The sequence below is a fragment of the Silene latifolia genome, chromosome 1 (assembly GCF_048544455.1).
Source record: "Silene latifolia isolate original U9 population chromosome 1, ASM4854445v1, whole genome shotgun sequence".
In the NCBI taxonomy this organism is placed as follows: Eukaryota; Viridiplantae; Streptophyta; class Magnoliopsida; order Caryophyllales; family Caryophyllaceae; genus Silene; species Silene latifolia.
Window position 1 is genome coordinate 127,102,705 of NC_133526.1, and position 6,238 is coordinate 127,108,942.

Below are 6,238 nucleotides of genomic sequence, written 5' to 3' on the forward strand. Positions count from 1 at the left end.
GCATAGCCATTTATAACCATTCTTGAGTGTATAACCATTCTCATCAGGTAACCAACAATTCTCACCAAATCCATCCTTCAGTTTATCCTTGACTTTGCAGACATTCTTCCAAGTCCAAGGAGCATCTGCAGGGGGAGAGTAAGACTGCCAGTCTTGCTCTTTCAAGTAAACATTACTGATCCATCGTATCCACAACCTGTCAGCTTTGGAATACACCCAGTTCACCAGTTTACCAACAGCTGCCCAATTCCACTCTTCCACTTTCTTTACACCAAGACCACCAGCATCTTTGGGCATAGTAACCCTATCCCAAGCTACTAGAGGGACTCTATGATACTCAGGACTCCCATCCCAGAAGTAGTTTCTACATATTGCTTCAACTCTCCTGATTACAGCTTTAGGAATTAAGAACATAGTAGCCCAATAGCTATGGAGAGTATTTAGAACTGAGTTGATGAGAGTGATTCTGCCAGCATAAGAGAGTTTTTTGGCACCCAAACCTCTAATCTTGTTGATAATTTTCTCTGTTAAGCAGTTACAATCCTTCTTGCTGATTTTGCCAGGTTGAATTGGAACCCCTAGATATCTGAATGGCATTGTACCCTCCTGAAATCCAGTAGCTCTCAAGATATCATTTTTGAGTTCAGAGCTCATGCCACTAAAAAACATTTCAGACTTGGTATTGTTCATTTTCAAACCAGAAGCATTAGAGAAAGAGGTGAAAGCCTTCATAAGGAGGATAATAGAGGGTGCATCCCCTTTGCAGAACATGAGGAGGTCATCTGCAAACATCAGGTGAGAGAGCTTTAAGCTCTTGCATAGGGGATGATAATGGAAGGGCCATCTTTCAGTAGCAAAAGCTATAAGTCTAGTCAAATACTCCATACAAATTGTGAATATGAGAGGGGATATTGGGTCACCCTGTCTAAGCCCTCTTTGCCTTCTAAAATAACCAAAATTATTTCCATTAAGGACTAGAGTAAATGAGGTAGAGGTAATGCAAGCCATGATCAACTTAGTGAAGTGAGGAGGGAAATGAAGTCCAGATAGCAGTTGTTCCACAAAATCCCATTCCACAGTATCATAAGCTTTCTGAAGATCAATTTTGAATAGGCGTCTAGGAGACACATTAGTTCTTGCATATATATGCACAATGTCTTGGCAGATTAACACATTCTCAATGATAGACCTACCTTGGATAAAAGCACCCTGATTGTCATGAATAAGGTCAGGTAGCACAAGAGCCAGTCTGTTGCATAGCAGCTTGGATATAACTTTGTAGATTATATTACAACAAGCAATATGTCTAAATTGTTTGACAGATGTGGGCCTATCACACTTTGGAATAAGTGTTATATTAGTAGCATTAACCTGTTGAAGCAATTGACCAGTATTAAAGAAATCAGCAACAGCTGCAAACACATCCTTTCCAATCAAGTCCCATGAATCCCTAAAGAATCCACTGGAGTATCCATCTGGCCCAGGGGCCTTGTCCATTAGGAATAGAGAAAACAACCTGTTGGACCTCCTCATAAGTGATAGCACTAGTAAGGATAGCAGCATGCTCAGGACTACAACTTTTGCCCTTGGCCAACACAGCATGCTTGACTTCCTCAGTTGGACTCCTTTTACCAAGCAGGTCCTCATAATAAGTCAAGAAAGCATTTTGAATGGTATCTGTTTCTTTGCATAGATTTCCTTCCTTGTCTTCTATTTGAATCACTCTATTCCTCAGGCATCTCTTCTTAATAGCACAGTGAAAATAAGCAGTATTGGCATCTCCTTCCTCCATCCACTGTACTTTTGATTTCATTTGCAAGAAACTATCCCCGGTCATGATCGGTTTCCTTAAATTATCCATGAGGTTCACTTCCTTGTCAATGAGATCAGCATTCATCCCTGAACTAGCAATCTGGGCCTCAACAGCAGCTAGCAAATGGGCAGCTTGACTGGTCTGGTTTTCAATATCAGAAAAGCAATCATTATTAAGAGCTTTAAGTTTATATTTCAACTCCTTCATCTTTTTGACCACACAAAACATATTTGTCCCAGCTACAGGACTGTCCCATACTTCTTTCACAGTTGATAGGAAATTAGTGGCACTACTCCACATATTGAAGTACTTAAAGCTTCTAGCTTTGCTCTTATTCAGCTTCAGATTACTCACCACACAGGGAGTATGGTCCAAAAGACCCTCAGGGTAAAAATGTGCAGCCATATCTGGTATTCTCTCCACCCATTCCTTATTGATTAAGAACCTATCAAGCCTACTGTACTTTCTATGCTCAGCATCCTGCTTATTATTCCATGTAAAGAATGCACCAAAGAGCGGATATATCGATCATGCCACAAAGTCCTAGACACTCTATAAAATCCTCCATATCTTCCTGCTTTGTGTGTCCTCCCATCCTCTCATCAGGATGAATGACAGTGTTAAAATCCCCAGCCAGAGCCCAAGGATCAGAGCACTGTAGGGCAAAAGATTTCAACCAATTCCATAGTTCAACTCTCTCTTTCCCATCATTGAAAGCATAGATCATAGAGAGGTAGAACACCTGCTGAGTAGCTACCACAGTAACCTTAGCATGAATGAATTGAGGGTTATACTGCAAAACTAAAAGGTCAAAGAGACTTGGCTGCCAGATGATCCAAACTCTCCCACCCTTATGAGAATGGCAGTTAGTGGTAACACACCATCCATCAAACAAATTATGAGATATATTATCCACATTTCCAGCATTTATTTTTGTTTCTAATAATCCAAATAAACCAATATTCTGTCTATTAATGAAATTCTTGACTATATGTTGCTTATTTACATTATTGAAGCCTCTAACATTCCAAAATCCAATGTTATTCATTATTATCAGTTTGGATAGGAGGGTTACCAATATCATTTACTATCACTTGCTGAGAACCTTGTGCAATAGGGGTACTAGTACCATCTTTAGAGTTCAAGTCCTCCTGAGTTGGGTCTTCCTGGACATTCTGAGGTGTCATGATTACCTGATCAGGCATTTTCTTTGTGGGAGTTGTCACACGTTTCCCTGGAGTCCCATTAGCTACAGTCAGTACAGGGTGTTCAATGGCAGAGAGCTTACTGTCATTAGCCACAGGTTTTGGGATTGGCTTCCACACCCTTACAACAGGTTTTGCTTTCTGACTCACCCTCCTGCAATTCTTCTCTTCATGACCCATGCCTTTGCACTTAGTGCAAATGGTCGGTTTCCACTCATATTCCACATTTATCACAACAATCTTGCCCTGCTCATCTTTAAATTTTACAGAACTAGGGAATTTTTATCCCACTGTGAGTTCCACCATGGTTCTAGCAAACCTTAGCCTCGTTTTATCCTCTGTTGCTACATCCTTTTTGATGTATTTGCCAACTAGGCCAGCTATGGATGGGAGGCATTTGCCCCAAAAGTTTAGTGGCAGACCATGTAATCTGACCCAAGCAGGGACCACTTTTACATCCTCCTTTAGAAGATCAACATTAACTTGCCATGGCTTGACAATGAGAGGCTTGTTATCAAACATATGATAACCAGCCGAAAGTATAGCATCTTTGTCTTTCATTTCCTTGAATTTGACCAAAAAAACTCCATTAGGAAGAAATGAAACCTTATCTATACCAAACTTGCTCCATATATGATAGATAAAACCATTTAAAACTTCCCATGGAGGATTAGCCCCAAGAACAAAACAATATACTGCCTGATTCCAATATTCAACCTCCTCTTTGACATCCTCAGGCGTAAATTCTAGCATCTCCTCAGTAACAGGCTCCTCAAGAACAGTCACTACACTAGGGCTCTCTTCATTAGGAACCCCACCATCCTTTTTAGTCTCCGTCTTCTTTCCACGTTGAGTAACCCATGCTGTGGTTGGGACTGGATCCTCTTCATCATCAAAGGACAGGCCAGTCACATGATGTATCTCATGCATAGGTTTAGTACGTAAAACCTCCTCCTCCTCTGGTCCTCTCTTTTTTCCATTATTATGGCCATTGCTAGGTTTCTTTGCAGATACAGTACGTTTAGTTGATGATCTTTGATTACTACGAGTCTTCTTTGCTGAATTTCGTGCCATAAAACGTAATAAAGAGCCCTAATTAATGGCTGCAAGCAAGCTTTTTTTCGCCTGAAAATCGCCTCTCATTAGGGTTTTTTTTAGCTTATCGCCTTTATTTTTATTGTTAACTTTTCTTATATTCTTTCTGTAGTTTCTTCTTATGCGGAGGTCACAGGGTGGTGAACTAGTACCATTCAACCCAGAGATCGAGAAATCATTGCGCGAGTTGAGACGATCACGAAGGGTATTGCCGACAGAGGAAGAGTTGAGTACTCTGTCAAGCTACTACGAGAACGCTTTGTTCGAGGAAGATCCACCTACATCTCCTGCTTCAATTTCTTCAGCTGAGACAGTCACTGCTCCAGAAACTACAGTCATGGCTGAAGAAGCAACCATTGCCAGTCACTCAGAGCCGACAGTAGAGAATCTTTACAAAGAATTCGAATTACCTGGGGAGGCGAGAAAATTCGAGCCAAAGCCTTCCTATATTAACCTGGTTGAGAGAAACCAGTTCGGGGAAGCTGCAAATAAAGATGCAGCCAAGCATATGGAGACCTTCGTTGATTATTGTTGCTCTATACCCCCGCCGGCCGGTGTGACCCAAGATCAGATCAAGGAGACCATGTTCATTTTCTCTCTTCGCGACGCTACAAGAGAGTGGTATAGAGATCTGGACCGAGCCGCTCATGGGATCACCGACTGGAATTCCTTAGCCCTGGCATTCTACAAAAAGTACTTCTCTGCCTCAAAGATGAATGCCATTAGAGCTCAGATCACGAGCTTTAAACAAGGGCCTGATGAGAACTTTCATGAAGCATGGGTCCGTTTCAAGAAACTGGTGCGAACCATACCGCACCATGGGTTCGAAAAATGGAGTCTTTGCAACCAGTTCTACAATAGGCTGTTTGACGATCAGAGGGCTATTTTGGATGCTGCAGCCAATGGTCGATTTGCTGAAAACATGGGAGAGACAAAGGGGTGGAAGATCATCGATGATTTGGCCACTCATAAGGCTGAATATGGGAATTCAAGAGGAAACCAGAGGAGAGCTGCTGAATCTTCCTCTGTTGCTGCACTAGAAGCTCTCACTGCAAGGTTTGACAAATATGAATTGGGAGGAGCTTCTAAAGGTAGGATGTACCATGTTAACACTGTTTCAGACGGTCCTTTCGTCTGTAGAAGATGTGGAGCTGAGGGGCATGTCTCAGAGAATTGTTCTGTCCCCTTTGAGTCATGTGCTGCATTTCAACACTATAGGCAGACAAACACGTACTATGAGCCGAATGTCCACCCCAACTTAAGGTGGAGCAGTCATAACGTCCTGAATCCGACTCAACCTCCACAACAGCAGCAGCAGCAAGCCTATATACCCCCTCACAAACAACCATATCAAAAACCTCCGTATATTCCGCAGCAGCAACAAACCCAAAATTCTGAGTTCACCGAGTTGAAGAATTTATTGCTGAAAGAGTCCCAAGCTAGAGAGGTCGGGATGAAGATGCTAGAGAGCCAAATTGCTCAATTGGCTAGCAAGAGCACCACTCGAGCTCCGGAACACTTAACGATTCAAACTGACCAGAAAGAGACCCTGAACGCCATAACTTTGAGGAGTGGGTCTACCCTGGAGGGGCCTGCTATGGTCGAGGATGCCACTGCGAAAGATGAGGCAAAACCGAGTCAAAACAAAGCTGGAACGAGCAAAGGAAAGAAAAAGGCGTCTACCAGGTATATCAGTCGATCGACTGACATACCCGGTCGATCGGCTGAAGTGCGGGTTACATAAGCTTCTGGTCCTGTTCATCCCAGTCGATCGACTGACAACACTGGTCGATCGACTGAGATCGCTGCTGATAACGAGATTTTTCGTCCTCCGATGCCCGATAATTTGAGAGACCATTTGTTCCGGGGTTCGACAACTCCGAAAGTATTGGGGCAAGATCCGAGTGCTGATGGGTCAGTCCCGGCTCCGAAGTTCGATCCGATGACGGTTAATGGCTCACATTTGAGACGGTCTGAGGAGGGTTCAAGCTTCAATATGGAGAAGGTGGTGGACTTTCAGCCTAAGTCCACGGATGCCGGCATGCGAGACTTAGAGGAGAGGGCTAAGGTACTTCTCTCAGCCCCGTATCCAGAGAGACTAGTGCCGACAAAGGAACAGGTATCT

The 6,238-nt window shown here is 43.0% G+C and overlaps 1 non-coding gene across 1 annotated transcript; it reads right to left on the minus strand.

Annotated features, from left to right (window-relative positions):
* Positions 1 to 4,831: 4,831 nt before the first annotated feature.
* LOC141621892 (small nucleolar RNA R71) lies at positions 4,832 to 4,938 on the minus strand. Its single transcript, XR_012532769.1, has one exon. It is a non-coding gene; the product is annotated as a small nucleolar RNA R71 (small nucleolar RNA).
* Between the last annotated feature and the right edge of the window lie 1,300 nt (positions 4,939 to 6,238).